Below are 18,017 nucleotides of genomic sequence, written 5' to 3'. Positions count from 1 at the left end.
ATCTTACTAGCATGGGAGATGAGTGCAATTGTCCAATAGTTTGCACATTCTTTAGTACTCCCCTTCTGGGGAATTGGGATGAGGGTTGATCTTTTCTAATCCTGTGGCCACTGCAGAGTCTTCCAGATTTGTTGACATATTGAATGCAACACCTCGATGGAATCATTCTTTAGGGTTTTGAATGAAAAGTGAAAGTTGCTCAGTCGTGTCCAACTCTTTGCAATCCCTTGAACTATACAGTCCATGGAATTCTTCAGGCTAGAATACTAGAGTGGGTAGCCTTTCCCTTCTCCAGGGGATCTTCCCAACCCAAGGATCGAACCCAGTCTCCCACATTGCAGGTGTATAGTTCTCCTGGAATTCCATTGTACAAACTAGCTTTATTAACAGCAGTGCTTCCTAAGTCCCACTTGACTTCACTTTCCAGAAGTTCTGGCTCTTGGTGGCTGACAACCCCACTGTAGTAATCAAGTTAATTAAGATTTTTTTTAAATCAGTTCTTCTGTGTATTCTTTCCATCTCTTCTTGATCTCTTCAGCATCTACTAGGTATCCACCATTTCTGTCCTTTATTGTGTTCATCTTTGGGCAAAATGCTCCCTTGATAACTCCAATTTTCCTGGAGAGATCTCTAATCTTTCCCTTTCTGTTGTTTTCTTCTAGTTTTATACACTGGTCATTGAAGAAGGCCTTCTAGTCTCTCCGTGCTGTTCTTTGGAAATCTACACTTAGTTGGATATACCTTTCCCTTTAACCCTTGCTTTTCACTTCTACATAATTCTACATAGTAGAGTATTAAAAATAATGGTAGACAGAAGATAATTACCCTTAAGTCTGAGAAACCTTTTTAGAGGCTTTAAAATAGAGGTTGGCAGATAATATTTTTTTTTACATTTTTAAAGTAAAAAAGAGTAAGAATAAGGAGGAAGGGGAGGTAGAGAAAAAGGAGGAGAAGGAAATAGAAGTAATAGAGATCAAATGTGGCCACAAACCTAAATATTTACCATCTATCTTTTTTACAAACAAAACCCTGCTTTAGAGCAAAAATATCATTTTTTAATTTTAGCTAACAATTTAGTATTTTCATAGGATTGTGCATGTGCATTTTATAGGAAAGAGAGACGTGTGGATATATTGCTGCAAAAAAAAAAAAAAAACAAAAACAAAACAATGCATCCCCATCTAGTCAGTATGATAAACTGTAGAGCAAAGCGGATCAGGACACACAGAGGAGGTAGCCAACCATCAGTCTGAAAGCTAATTTGCATTTTAACAAACTTAAGCCTTGAATCCCCTGTCTTTACAACACTTCCTCATGTGCATCAAAGCTTAATAAGGTTCTCTCTTACCAACACTGTGTTAATATTTTCAAATGCTGTCTAAAATGACTCTGCTTCCCTCCTAATCCTTCACAGCAATTCAAGGCGTCTTTGGAAATGATGGCACGTTCAGCCCCGTGTTCCCTGATAGCTCAGTTGGGTAAAGAATCCGCCTGCAATGTAGGAAACCCCAGTTCAATTCCTCGGTGGGAAAGATCTGCTGCGGAAGGGATAGGCTACCCACTCCAGTATTCCTGGGCTTCCCTTGTGACTTAGCTGGTAAAGAATCCTCCTGCAATGCAGGAGACCTGGGTTTGATCCCTGGGTTGTGAAGATCCCCTGGAGGGGGAAAAGGCTACCCACTCCAGTATTCTGGCCTGAGAATTCCACAGATTATGTAGTCCAAGGAGCCACAAAGAGTTGGACACAAGAGACTTTCACTTCACATCACTTTAACCTTATTAGGTTAGTACTCCCAACAGTTAAGTCTAGCTTTAAAAGGCTTCAAATGGTAATAACTATTCTTTAGGCTTCCAACATATGTATTTCCCTAGTCTTTTGTTTGATAGTATCTTCCGTTAGGATATAGGAACATATTTCTGATCTGTTCCCTACCCTGTTTCCAATCTTCTAGAAGGATGACTTTGAATCTTCTCAAAGGATGTGTTTGCTAAGTTGCTTCAGTTGTGTCTGACTCTGTGCGACCCTATGGACTATAGCTCGTCAGGCTCCTTTGCCCAGTGGAATCCCCCAGGCAAAAATACTGAAGTGAGTTGCTGCTAGAAGGAGAGGTAGCTTCTTTGCCCCTATTTGTGTTAGCAATAGTTCCTGGAATCTTTGTTACCTAATCTGAGACCTGAACTTTTCTTTCTGTCTCCTTTGGATAGCCAGATCTTACATCCTAGAATTTATTAGGTGAATAAATAGTTTAGGATCCAGCCTTTTCTAAAGCTAAAACTATGTGAACATGTTTTTCTTATTTAGGTACAATATTGGACCATAATTTTATGTAACAAGTAACACAATTGGATTTTAGTTATTTGAAATTCATATAGCATTACTTTTTAAAATCTGAAGTATAAATTTTATTTAGAAAATTATAATAAATTTAGTTATTTATTAAGCCAAATTCAACAATTATTTTAGGTCAAAACTGTGTCATCAATTTTAATCTATTTTAGTGCAGAGTGCATAGAATAGGACATTGATAGCTTTTAAAGTTCTCCCCCCATTTTGAGGTATAGATTGAGTGAGCATTTTTATCTGTTTTTGGAAAACAGAAAATGAGATAAAGTGAGGGAGGATGAATCATCAAGTGCCACTTGGAAGGTCAAGATATTAAACCTGAGAATGTAATATTTGGTTCATATTCGCTCCCAGAAAGAAAAGGTAGCAGGTATTTTAACCTTACTAATGTATGTACTGTTACTAGTAAGGGAATAGAATTCTTGCATTTTTCTCTCAGTAATCAGTTAAAACAATTAAGCACAACTAATGATGCTGACCTTGTATGTGTAGTTTCTAGACTGAGACTATAAAATCCAGTATACTTGATACAAAAGAAAATGCCAGTTTAGGATGTTAGTGGCATGTCAGATTTCTTAGCTGACTTGCAAGTTTGATGCTCATCAAGTAACATTCAATTGCTGTTCCTAAATTTGAGTGAAAATCATATATTTTAAACTTTTAGAACTTGATACTATGTTTAACCTGACATAGGAAGAGTGCTGAATTCACAAAAATATTCCTAGCATTTTCCATTTTCAATGTTTTATATCTGTACAGTCCTCACAATTATTTTATCTGAATTATTTCATTTGATTCTCTTAAAGTCTTAGATGGTAGTAAGGGTATATATATAATTTCCACCTTTCAGACAATTTAAGGTTACACAGTAAGTGTGTATATATTGACTCCTATTATTTTTTCCATTAAACTCCTTTTCTGAAATGGCTCCATTGTACTCTTTCCCAAATAATTTGAAAGAAATTATGAAGAACAATTCTTAACATTTTTCTTAATTGAAAAAATAAATAAGGGACATGGGTTTAGATAATTTAACTGTTTTTTTCTTAAAAATATGAAAAAACAAAAAGGTTGTTTTTGAATGTCAGAATATTTAGCTAGACTGCAATGCTGTTAACTGATAGGTGTTACATAGCTCAAAATTTTTTGGAACTGAAACATAATGAACAAGGAGGAGATTATGGGCACCAAAAACCCACTTATAAATCTTTATAGTTGGCTCTCCCTCTATGAGGCTCCTCTATATAACTGGCTCCTCCTTATGTGTGTTTGATGGCCTAGATTATGAATGATGGTTGTTCTAATTAGAACTGTGAGACTCTAAAAGATCTCGTGTACTCTTTAGATATACTGGCTCAATAAGAACTGTTTTAATACAAGCTGTCCCTTTTAGATGCTGTTCAACAGTATCTTTCTGTGCCTTTTTCCTTCAATAACTGCTGAAGTCTTCATTTACACTGAACAAATTATCCTGAGCAAAGAGTAGGAAGCAATCAGCAAGGTATAGTTGTGAAAAGGTCTATTTTATTTTCATTACAGGTTGGAAAGATCCAGGGGACGTGGCATTTGTCCAGCCTGGTAAGGAAGTACTCTATTAAGAGGAAAAAAACAGAAAACAGAAGTAAAACAAAAAAAAAAATAGTGAAAAACGTAAACACTGTTAAGCTGCTGTCTTGTTGAGAAAACAGATAAAGGAAAGTTCGATAGAGTATGTAGTTTATTCTGCAAACATTTTCTGCATATGATGGCATATGATGGCAAATGAGGCAAGTCTTTTAGAGTAGATTTTCTTTTCTCTTTTTTATAGGTAATTTCAATTTTACTTTCTCTTAGGGATGCAACAAATTACATTTTTATGTGTAAATAGAGGGAAAACAGTGAGCAAAGAAACAAATATTCAAAAGAAATTTAGAAAAAGTGTTTTTCAAAAGATGGATATTTAGTTCTATTTCTGAAAAAAGTAAAAATATAAAAATTAGATTATAAGGTTTATTTGATACCCAAGGCTGCTGACTTCTTTCTGAGCTTTTCTGAGTAATAAGATTGCTTATTCTTCATCTGATACAGTAAGGAATAACCAGTCAAATCCTGGAAACACACTTCATTTCACCATGACAAAAAAATAAATAAATAAAACACAAAATCTTTTACCCCAGAGTATAAGGATTGATTCATCACCTTTAGAAATACTACAGCTTTTTAAAGTTCATTTTATTGAATTTTTCTATATGAGTTATAGAATCATTATTCTACTTAAAGTAAGAAGAAACCACCACTACTTATTTGGGGTGAATATATACCTTTGCTCACCCAAGACAATGCAAGTTTACCTAAAATGGCCATGATAATTGACTATGCTTCCTGTAATTCCAGTATCATATCTAACTATTTTGATGGTGGATTTAAATAAAATTTATAGGTATTAAATTATACTTAGTGTTAGATTAATTTTCTGTTTTAAGATTTAAACAAAGGAAATTCACATTGAGAGCAGTGATAATTCTACTTTTCTGAAAGCTATTCCAGTATTGGATGGTATTGGACACCAAATAACAATTTGTGAATGACACTCTATTAAAATATTCTATTGTTTAAGAAGGATTATCTGGAATAACTAGTCTACAAAAATTGCTAAGACCAGTAAATGAATCAGAATTTATATAGTTGACTCCTTGTGGTAGTGGCAGGAATGGGCGATAACCCCGGATTATTTAGATACAGAGAAAGTTAAAATTATGTTTGTCCTACTTTGATAACTTTTAACAAAATTATCTATACTTCTAATTTATATAATTCTATTTTCTGAATCTGATTAGTGACATGAGAAATGTACTCATGCTTATTACTAAATTTTCAAAATTACTTACTATTTCAATCAACATTTCATATCATTCTATGGCTTTTCCAGTAGTCATGTATGGATGTGAGAGTTGGACTATAAAGAAAGTTGAGTGCAGAAGAATTGATGCTTTTGAACTGTGGTGTTGGAGAAAACTCTTGAGAGTCCCTTCAACTGCAAGAAGATCCAACCAGTCCATCCTAAAGATCAGTCCTGGTGTTCATTGGAAATACTGATGTTGAAGCTGAAACTCCAACATTTTGGCCACCTGATGCGAAGAGCTGACTCATTTGAAAAGACCCTGATGGTTTTTGCCATACATTGACATGAATCAGCCATGGATTTACATGTGTTCCCCACCCCGATCCCCCCTCCCACCTCCCTCTCCACCCGATCCCTCTGGGTCTTCCCAGTGCACCAGCCACAAGCACTTGTCTCATGCATCCAACCTGGGCTGGTAATCTGTCTCACCCTTGATAGTATACATGTTTTGATGCTGTTCTCTCAAAACATCCCACCCTCGCCTTCTCCCACAGAGTCCAAAAGTCTTGTTCTGTACATCTGTGTTTCTTCTTCTGTTTTACATATAGGGTTATGGTTACCATCTTTCTAAATTCCATATATATGCATTAGTATACTGTATTGGTCTTTATCTTTCTGGCTTACTTCACTCTATATAATGTCAATGTATGGCAAAACCACTACAATATTGTAAAGTAATTAGCCTCCAACTAATTAAAATAAATGGAAAAAAAATAAATAATGAAAAAAGAAAGAAAGAAAGAAAAGACCCTGATGGTGGGAAAGATTGAAGGCAGGAGGAGAAGGGGACGACAGAGGATGAGATGGTTAGATGGCATCACAGACTCAGTGGACATGAGTTTGAGTAAACTCTGGGAGTTGGTGATGGACAGGGAGGCCTAGTGTGCTGCGGTTCATGGTGTCGCAGAGTCAGACATCACTGAGCGACTGAACTGAACTGAACTGATATTAGGTTGGGAAGAACATAGCCAATATCACTTTTATAAAAACTAATTAGTTTTATTCTTTTCATATTTTATATGTGAGGTTAATATTTGAATGCTATTTTTGTTATTTTCCTTTTTCTTTCAATAGACATAAAATTTTTCTGTGATTCTATTTAATGCCTTGAGGAAGGAAATGGCAACCCAGTCCAGTATTCTTGCCCAGAAAATTCCATGGACAGAGGAGGCTGATGACCTACAGTCCATAGGGTCACAGAGTCGGACATGACTGAGCGACTTTCATTTCACTTCACTTCATGACAGGTTCTGTGTTCATGAACAGGTTCCACCTCAGTTCAACTGACACAAATTCATTCCTTTTTATCAACCTCAGTTTATTATCAGTTGGCACAAAAACTCAGACACAACTGAGCACACATATACATGTATAATGTCTGTAGCTGACAACTGTAAGTAATTCTAAATTTTATTTCTCTGTTTCTTTATAAAATGTTTTCAACTTAATATTTTTCTTCATAGCCTTTGCACCTTAATATTTTAGAAATAAGTATAATTTTACTTCTATAAAACCTTTTTATTGTGAAATCTTTTACTTCTATATTTAAGGGCACAAAATGAAATATATGCTCAATTCAGTTTAGCTCAGTTGCTCAGTCATGTCCAACTGTTTGCAACCCCATGGACATCAGCATGCCAGGCTTCCCTGTCCATCACCAGCTCCTGAGGCCTACTCAAACTCATGCCCATCGCATCAGTGATGCCATCCAAAATGCTCAATAAATTTTTACAAAGAGAACACATTTCAATCACCACCAAGATCAAGAAATAATATATAATTTACTGTAGATTATATGTGACTAACACACACCGAGATTATAGGTTTACCACCATAAATATACACTCCCTAAATACTATGGTTTAGTCTTATTTTTACATTTTATATACATGATGCTTCAGAATATATATTATTTTGTATTTGACCTCTTTCACTCAAACATTTTAAAAATATTTAATGGAGCTATAGTTTGTTTACTTGAATTGCTCCAGAGTATTTCTTGTATGAATATCTTACACCACAAATTCTTTATCCATTATGCCATTAAAGGACATTAATTAAAAATTAGGGCAGAAATAAATGCAAAAGAAACTAAAGAGACCATAGCAAAAATCAACAAAACTAAAAGCTGGTTTTTTGAAAAAATAAACAAAATTGACAAACCATTAGCAAGACTCATTAAGAAACAAAGAGAGAAGAACCAAATTAACAAAATTAGAAATGAAAATGGAGAAAGCACAACGACAACACTGAAATCCAAAGGATAATAAGAGACTACTACCAGAAGCTCTATGCCAATAAAATGGACAACTTGGACGAAATGGACAAATTCTTAGAAAAGTAAACTTTCCAAAACTGAACCAGGAAGAAATAGAAGATCTTAACAGACCCATCACAAGCAAGGAAATCGAAACTGTAATCAAAAATCTTCCAGCAAACAAAAGCCCAGGACCAGATGGCTTCACAGCTGAATTCTACCAAAAATTTACAGAAGAGCTAACACCTATCTTACTCAAACTCTTCCAGAAAATTGCAGATGAAGGTAAACTTCCAAACTCATTCTATGAGGCCACCATCACCCTAATTCCAAAACCAGACAAAGATGCCACAAAAAAAGAAAACTACAGGCCAATATCACTGATGAACATAGATGCAAAAATCCTTAACAAAATTCTAGCAAACAGAATCCAACAACATATTAAAAAAACATACACCATGACCAAGTGGGCTTTATCCCAGGAATGCAAGGATTCTTTAATATCCACAAATCAATCAACGTAATACACCACATTAACAAATTGGAAGATAAAAACCATATGATTATCTCAATAGATGCAGAGAAAGCCTTTGACAAAATTCAACACTCATTTATGATTAAAATTCTCCAGAAAGCAGGAATAGAAGGAACATACCTCAACATAATAAAAGCTATATATGACAAACCCACAGCAAGCATCACCCTCAATGGTGAAAAATTGAAAGCATTTCCCCTAAAATCAGGAACAAGACAAGGGTGCCCACTCTCACCACTACTATTCAACATAGTTTTGGAAGTTTTGGCCACAGAAATCAGAGCAGAAAAAGAAGTAAAAGGAATCCAGATAGGAAAAGAAGAAGTGAAATTCTCGCTGTTTGCAGATGACATGATCCTCTACATAGAAAACCTTAAAGACTCTTCCAGAAAATTACTAGAGCTAATCAATGAAGATAGTAAAGTGGCACAATATAAAATTAACACACAGAAATCCCTTGCATTCTTATATACTAACAATGAAAAAACAGAAAGAGAAATTAAGGAAACAATACCATTCACCATTGCAACAAAAAGAATAAAATACTTAGGAGTATATCTACCTAAAGAAACAAAAGACCTATACATAGAAAACTATAAAACACTGATGAAAGAAATCAAAGAGGACACACACAGATGGAGAAACATACCCTGTTCATGGATTGGAAGAATCAATATTGTCAAAATGGCTATTCTACCCAAAGCAATCTATAGATTCAATGCAATCCCTATCAAGCTACCAACGGCATTTTTCACAGAACTAGAACAAATAATTTCACAATTTGTATGGAAATACAGAAAACCTCGAATAGCCAAAGTAATCTTGGGATAGAAGAATGGAACTGGAGGAATCAACCTGCCTGACTTCAGACTCTACTGCAAAGCCACATTCATCAAGACAGTATGGTACTGGCACAAAGACAGAAATATAGATCCATGGAACAGAATAGAAAACCCAGAGATAAATCCACGAACCAATGGACACCTTATCTTTGACAAAGGAGGCAAGGATATACAATGGAAAAAAGACAACCTCTTTAACAAGCGGTGATGGGAAAACTGGTCAACCACTTGTAAAAGAATGAAACTAGAGCACTTTCTAACACCATACACAAAAATAAACTCAAAATGAATTAAAGATCTAAATGTAAGACCAGAAACTATAAAACTCCTGAGGAGAACATAGGCAAAACACTCTCTGACATGAATCACAGCAGGATCCTCTATGACCCACCTCCCAGAATATTGGAAATAAAAGCAAAACTAAACAAATGGGACCTAATGAAACTTAAAAGCTTTAGCACAACAAAGGAAACTATAAGCAAGGTGAAAAGACAGCCTTCAGAATGGGAGAAAATAATAGCAAATGAAGAAACAGACAAAGGATTAATCTCAAAAATATAACAGCAACTCCTGCAGCTCAATTCCAGAAAAATAAATGACCCAATCAAAAAATGGGCCAAAAACTAAACAGACATTTTTCCAAAGAAGACATACAGATGGATAACAAACACATGAAAAGATGCTCAACATCACTCATTAATAGAGAAATGCAAATCAAAACCACAATGAGGTACCATTACATGCCAGTCAGGATGGCTGCTATCCAAAAGTCTACAAGCAATAAATGCTGGAGAGGGTGTGGAGAAAAGGGAACCCTCTTACACTGTTGGTGGGAATGCAAACTAGTACAGCCACTATGGAAAACAGTGTGGAGATTTCTTAAAAACCTGGAAAGAGAACTGCCATATGACCCAGCAATACCACTTCTGGGCATACACACTGAGGAAACCAGATCTGAAAGAGACACGTGCACCCCAGTGTTCATCGCAGCACTGTTTAAAATAGCCAGGACATGGAAGCAACCTAGATGCCCATCAGCAGATGAATGGATAAGGAAGCTGTGGTACATATACACCATGGAATATCACTCAGCCGTTCAAAAGAATTCATTTGAATCAGTTCTAATGAGATGGATGAAACTGGAGCCCATTATACAGAGTGAAGTATACAGAATGAAGCCAGAAAGATAAAGAACATTACAGCATACTAACACATATATATGGAATTTAGAAAGATGGTAATGATAACCCTATATGCAAAACAGAAAAAGAGACACAGAAGTACAGAACAGACTTTTGAACTCTGTGGGAGAAGGTGAGGGTGGGATGTTTCGAAAGAACAGCATGTATATTATCTATGGTGAAACAGATCACCAGCCCAGGCTGGATGCATGAGACAAGTGCTCGGGCCTGGTGCACTGGGAAGACCCAGAGGAATCGGGTGGAGAGGGAGGTGGGAGGGGGGATCGGGATGGGGAATACATGTAACTCTATGGCTGATTCATATCAATGTATGAAAAAACCCACTGAAATGTTTTGAAGTAATTAGCCTCCAACTAATAAAGAAAAAAAAAAGTAAAAAAAGAAATTAAAGGACATTAAAATTGTTCCCAGTATTTGATTATTATGAATAATGACTCATTAAACCTTCTTTTTTTGGGGCACAATGAATATGCATTTCCTTTGTTGTTACCTAGGAGTAAGTTTGCTTGACTGTAGAGAACATATAGGACAATGCAATAGAGAAGACCAAATGAGTTTTACAGACTGTGCTAATTTGTACTCCCACCAATAAGACAGAATCGTTGTCTGTGCTAGATCATTTGTCCATATCTGATATCACTGGACTATTACTTTAATCATTTGGATAGGTATGTTGCTGCATTTTATAGCTGCCTTTTGGGTTTCCTTGATAACTAATGATGTCAAAGATCTTTCCATATGTTTATTGCCCATATTGATATCATCTTCTGTGAAGTACCTGATCAAGTCCTTGGCCATTTTCCTAATTTTGACTAATTTCTTTTTCTTATTAATCTGTAGGTAATCTTTAAATCTTCTCAGTAGAAACCCTTTGTTGGCTGTATATTTTGGAAATGTCATTGCTTGCTATTTGCCTTTCCATTATTTTAATGGTGTCATTTGTGAACAGAAATTTTTGATTTTAAAGAAAAGGGATGTATCATTTTTACCTTTAGATAGGTATTTTTAGTGTTATGTTTCAGAAAAATTTTTCCAAGGTCATAGACACTTTCTCTTGTATAATTTTCTAGAAGGTATACCATTCTTTCTTTTACACTATTGTTAACAACCTCTATAGAACTATATTTTCTGTGTTACAAAGAAGAGATCATATTTCATATTTTTCATGTAAATATCCAAATTACTGAGCAATATTTATTGAAAATACCAACCTTTTCTCACTAATCTGCAATATTCCCTTTGTCAAAAATCAAAGATAGTTGTATCTGGGATCTGTTTCTAGATTCTTTTGTATGTCTATGAGTTATTTCTTTTTATAATTTTGTACTATCAATGACTGTACAAATCAAGTCTTCATATCAGATAGAAGAAAGACTTCTCACTTTGTTTTGTTCAAAAGCATTTTGATGGTGATAGTGATTTTAATTCTCACATGTAAGTTCACAGATGTTCAAAAAATATTTTAAGATAATATTGAATTTTCAAATCTATATAGTATATCCTGCTTTATATCACTCTTCTTTAATTTCAATATTTTATATTTTTATCCATATGAGCTTACATATAATTTATTTTTCATATATATTTGTAAATTATTTCAAACGTGATCTTTCTTAAATGCAATTTTCTGTTCCTTGTATGTAGAAATGCCATTGACCTTTCTATTGCTGAACTTCCAACCAACAAGTAAGGTAAGTAAGTGAAGTTGCTCAGTCGTGTCGGACTCTGCGACCCCATGGACTGTAGCCTACCAGTCTGCTCCGTCCACAGGATTTTCCAGGCAAGAGTACTGGAGTGGGTTGCCATTTCCTTCTCCAGGAGATCTTCCTGACCCAGGGTTTGAACCTGAGTCTTCAGCATTGTAGGCAGACGCTTTACCATCTGAGCCACCAGGGAAGAAAACACACTCACCTACTTCACCTGTTGGTATTCTCTGGATTTCATATGAGCATAATAGTATCATATCAAATGAAGAAAGCCTCATTTACTCCTTTTCAATTACTTTACCATTAGTCTCTTTTCTGGAGAAGGCAATGGCACCCCACTCCAGTACTCTTGCCTGGAAAATCCCATGGATGGAGGAACCTGGTAGGCTGCAGTCCATGGGGTCGCGAAGAGTAGGACACCATTGAGCGACTTCACTTTCAATTTTCACTTTCATGCACTGGAGAAGGAAATGGCAGCCCGCTCCAGTGTTCTTGCCTGGAGAATCCCAGGGACTGGGGAGCCTGGTGGGCTGCCGTCTAAGGGGTCGCACAGAGTTGGACACGACTGAAGTGACTTAGCAGTAGCAGCCGTCTCTTTTCGCTTGCCTTATTGCACTGGGTAGATTTTACACGTAAGTAACAAGAGTAGATGTTGTTGTCTGTTGCTTAATCTCAAATATTTTAATTATTCTCTATTAATTATGTTAATGATATAGTTTTAAAAAATCATTTCTTAGATCAAAGTTCTCATTATTTCTATTTTAACATGAGGCTTTGCATAAAGGATACTGACTTTAATAAAAGGCTTTTATTCTGTACCTACTAAGATGTTATGGAATACTTTCTCCTTTATTTATTTAGTTAATGTGGATAATTACACTTATTAATTTTGAATGTTAAGCCAACCCTACATTTCTACAGCATATATAATTAGGCTGTGAAATATTACTAGTCTCATTTCACATATATAATAACAAAATTAAAGATACAAAATGATTTGCTGAGGGACGGAACAAAAGCACAAATTTGTTTTTTAATCCTTGTTCACTTTACTATTAATTTGCACAGTGAAATGAGCAGAATCTTTATAATTGCATTCAAATATCATATTTGTATATTATAATTTCATAATTTGGGTACATTTCATCACTCACAGTCTAATTTTTTTCTTTAACATGAGGTTTGTGTTTGGTATTAAAAATAGAAAAGGTGTACTACATAAGAATGGTAGATATTTTAAAACATACTTATAAGTTATGATGGTTTTAACTTCAAATGTAAATATTTTATTTTTAATAACCTAGAAATTATAGAAAACAAGGTATATTTCTCACAAGTGTAAATGTTCCTCCTGTGAATTTAAAATTATATCATCCTTTTATTTCTCCTGTTTTATGCACAGATTTTTTTCTGTGTTATGTTTTTGCTATACTGTATATAGACACTATTGTTGTACTATAAGGCACTTTGTCAAAAAGTGTTTTACACCTTTTGCAAAGACCCTGTAATATGTTATGAATTCTATATCATACAATTTAAAACCAAATATTCTTGGGTGAAGTAAAAGATAGAAACACTGTGTCAAAGTCAAGAGAGGAAAAACAAAATGAAGTGGGTGGTGTGCAACAAGTCAACTGATTGAATGACTGAATATTGCTACATAGGCAATTCTACCCAAATTAATCTATAGATTCAACACAATCTCCATTACGAGTCTATGTACCTATTTTGTAGAGATTAACAAGATGATTATAGATTTATACAGAAGTGCAAGGCAACTAAGATAGCCAAATAGTACTGAAAAAGAAGAACCAAGTTAGAAAATTCATAATTCCCATTTTTAAAACTAACTACAAAGCTACAGTAACCAAGACAGAATGGTACCACCACAAAATATACATATAAATCAATGGAATAGAGTTGAAAGTTCAAAATTAAACTTACATTTATGGTCACATTATTTTTGGCAAAGATGTCAAAGTAATTTAATGCGGAAAGTTACAGTCTTTTGAATAAATAGTTCTAGAACAACTGGACATTCACAGACACGTGAATGAAGTTGGACTCTGCCTCACACCATGAAGAGAAATTAACTCAAAATTGATGGTTTAACATGATTTAACATGAGTTAAAGCTACAAAACTCTTAGAAGAAAATATTGAAGTAAATCATTATGAATGACCTTAACTTAGGCAATGGTTCTTAGAAAGGAAAACAAAAGCTTATGATTAAAAAAAAGAGAGCTGATCTTTACCAAAAAAAAAAAAAGAGAGAGAGAGAGAGAACAACTTGTGCTCTGAAGGATATTATCAATAAAATTAAAAGACTATGGAATGGGAGAAAATATTATTTGCAATTCATATATCTGGTATGGGACTTGAAAAGAATATATAAAGAATACTTAAAACAATAATAAAATATAAATAACCAAATATTAAAATGGGCAAAGAATTTAAATAGATATTTCTCCAAAGCAGATATACGAATAGGCAATATGCACAAGAAACAATGCTGGTATCACTATTCACTAACAAATCTCAAATCTAAAAAATTTGTTATGAAGTTAAGTCTCGTGTAAAGCATTCTTACCACACACACACACACACACACACACTCACACACAAAAGCACACATGGGAACTTTTGGTAGTGATCAATATGTTTGTTTCCTTGGTTATGGTTGATAATATCACAGTATATACATATGTCTATATACATATGTCTAAACTCATCAAACTGCATTAAACATGTGTAGTTTTTTATTCTGCATCTGAAGTATGCCTCAGTAAAACTATTTAACAAGCTGCAAATCAAAACCACAATAGAATACCATTGGCACCCATGAACAGAGAAAAAGAAAAACTGTCAAGAGTTGACAGATATGAGAGAAGTTAGAACCCTCATTTATTGCTGGTGGGATTGTAAAATGATGTAGACACTTTAGAAAATTTTGGGGACTTCTTCATATATACAGCTATATTATCCAGCGTTTCTAGCCCTACAGAATTGAAGAGAATTGAAAATATATCCCTCTACAAAAACTTCTACACAAATATTCATGGCAATATTATTCATGATAGCCAAAAGTGGAAATAACCCAAAATCCCATCAACAGAGTAATGATTCAGCAGAATGTGATATATCTATAAAATGGAAAATTATTTCATCATAACTATGCTCCAATGTAAAATAATTTTTTTTAAATAAAGCAATGAAATACTGACATGTGCTACAGCTTTGAAAACATTATGATAATTATAAGGAGCCAAAAACGAAAGGCCACATTGTGTGATTTCATTTATGTAAAATGTTTATAATAGGCAAATCTATAAGGCAGAATAGCAGTTGCCGAAGCTAAGGAGGAGGAGGAAATGGGGAATAATTGTTCAAGGGCAGAGGTTTCTTTTAAGAGTGATGAAAATGTTCCAAAATGTGATGATGATGGTTGCACAATTCTGTGAATATAAAACCATTTCAAAGTATAAATTTTATTGTATGTAAAGTATACATTAATAGAGATGGGATTTTTCAGGGAAAAGGGTGGATTTTCTTTTTCAAGTGCAGTGAGAGTAGGAAATGTGGGCTTTTGAATTACACAGTTTTATTTCTTATCCTAGATCTCACCTTATCAATTAGTATTAGCCAAGTTTTTGGTATACTTGAGTTTTACTTTATAAAGTGATACCGTATCTATATGAGAAATAGAAATTTAAACAAAATCTTTTCAATTTTTCCTCCAACTTCCTGATCCAAAATTCACTGCCATAAATGGATAAATTACATATTTCTAGGTACCCACTCTTAGAGTCGATTCAGTAAGTCTGAGGTAAGTATTACACTTTCGTATTTAAACATATGCCTTTTTTAAAGATAGGTTTATCTGATTTAGCTTATGATCAGACAAAGCTTAGGTAAATAATGATAGCCTTGAGCCTTGCTAAATGCATGCTCCATAAACACTAGTTTTTCTCTATCTTCTCGTATGCCAGTACCCCTTTAAGAAAATACGTGTGACTAATATTATTGGGCTTCTTGGTGGCTCAGTGTTAAAGACTTGCCTGTTAAGCAGGAGACCAGGATTCGATGCCTGGGTCAGGAAGATATTGTGAAGAATGAAATGGTAACCCACTCCAGTATTCTCCAGGTTTTCCTGAAAAAGTAAATGGCAACCCACTGCAGTATTCTTAACTGGGAAATCCCATGAATAGAGGAGTCCAGTGAACTACTGTCACCAGACTGTACACTACGGGTCACAAAGACACAACTTGGCCACAGACTTTCACTTTTCAACATAATATTGCACATCAACTATATTAAAAAAAATGTGTTTGATGTGTATGTGTTTATTATGCATATTACATGTGATTATACACACATTCATATACATCAGTGTTTCGATTTCAAAATTTCTATAAAACTATGCGTTAGCTGCTTAAGAAATTCCAAGGTTGAAATTGGACATATACAACTTTAGCTAATATTTTTTAGAGCCTAGAATATGCAGATGTGATATAGATCAACCTTAGAATGTAACCATGCCTTGCCAATGGCACAGTTTTCTCTCTTTAAAAAAGGTGAACAACTTTCTAATAGATTTTAAGCACTGCAATCTCAATCACTCCTTGATTAGATACTTGCTTTCTATATATACTAAATAATTTAGTAACATTAGCAGTCTTTGCACACAGATGTCAAGTAATTGAATAGTAGGGGTGTTATAGATTTGCTACAAAGGTCTGTGTGAGTAGAGATTTGTGAACAAACCTGGAACAGAGTCATACGCATCTTCCCAAACTGTACTTAAGATTATCAACATCACACACTCTCATGAGCACCAAATTTTATGAAACTTATTTGTACATTATAAAAAATGTAGAGTCATATATAAATAGATTAGGATAAACATCTGTGATTACTGAAATCAACACATTTCCTCTATTAAATAGGTGTTCCCTAAGGAACATCTTCCTAAAGAGCAAGAAAGTTATTCCAAATTCCGTTTAGGTTTGCATGTGAAGAAATAACCTCTGTCTTTTCTCAAAGATGCTTGAATGTCTATCGGAAACAGTACTCATTTTTGAAAACACAAATAAAAAATAATTTTTCCAAGTTAGTAGTTTCTGGGCAATGTTACAAAGAGAAATATACACAGTGTTCTTTTTTGAAATTCATTATCATATTATATCTGCTTTTAATTAGCTTTATCAATTAATATAAACAGAAGTGTCTGGATGCATATATCAGGCCTTCATTAACATTAAGCATTCATCTGCTCTGTGGCTTGCTTAGTTTCTGCCTTTTGGTTAAGAATCATACTTTTCTTTGCTTTCACCACACCTTCCAAAAAATGTGCTGGATTTTGTGATGCTTGCTTAAAAATATTGGACACAGAACATCAAGGAAACCTGTGCTTTAGAAACAGTGTAGAATGAAGACAAGTGAATCACATGGAAAATTGTATAACTTTATTTTCTCAACTGAAAGTCTAATAATCCCAGTATGTTTCTTTTTTACCAGATTTCAATTATTCTCAACACCATTTTTCTCTCTGAACTCAGAAAATTTCGCAATCTTCATAATATGGAAAATCAGAATACAGGAGGTCTCCAACAATATGACTAAAAATATTAAATTTCATATCATTTGTGCTTTTCTATGTAGATAGAGCCAGAAGAAGCCATACTGAGTATGTAACCACACTTAAAAAAATTTATTTTGACAAGATACTGCTTTAAAGCTAATCAGACTTATTTTAAACAGAAATTTGCCTACTCACTTTTTTTTAAAACAGGCATCATTACCATTATCTGAAAGAGACATGTCCACCCCAATGTTCATCGCAGCACTGTTTATAATAGCCAGGACATGGAAGCAACCTAGATGCCCATCAGCAGATGAATTGATAAGGAAGCTGTGGTATATATACACCATGGAATATTACTCAGCCGTTAAAAAGAATTCATTTGAATCAGTTCTAATGAGATGGATGAAACTGGAGCCCATTATACAGAGTGAGGTGAGCCAGAAAGATAAAGAACTTTACAGTATACTAACACATATGTACGGAATTTAGAAAGATGGTAACGATGGCCCTATATGCAGGGCAGAAGAAGAGACGCAGAAGTACAGAACAGACTTTTGAACTCTGTGGGAGAAGGTGAGGGTGGGATGTTTCGAAAGAACAGCATGTATATTATCTGTGGTGAAACAGACCACCAGCCCAGGTGGGAGGCATGAGTCAAGTGCTCGGG

This window comes from Muntiacus reevesi, chromosome 6 (genome assembly GCF_963930625.1).
Source record: "Muntiacus reevesi chromosome 6, mMunRee1.1, whole genome shotgun sequence".
NCBI classification, from domain to species: domain Eukaryota; kingdom Metazoa; phylum Chordata; class Mammalia; order Artiodactyla; family Cervidae; genus Muntiacus; species Muntiacus reevesi.
This window is presented reverse-complemented; position numbering follows the sequence as displayed.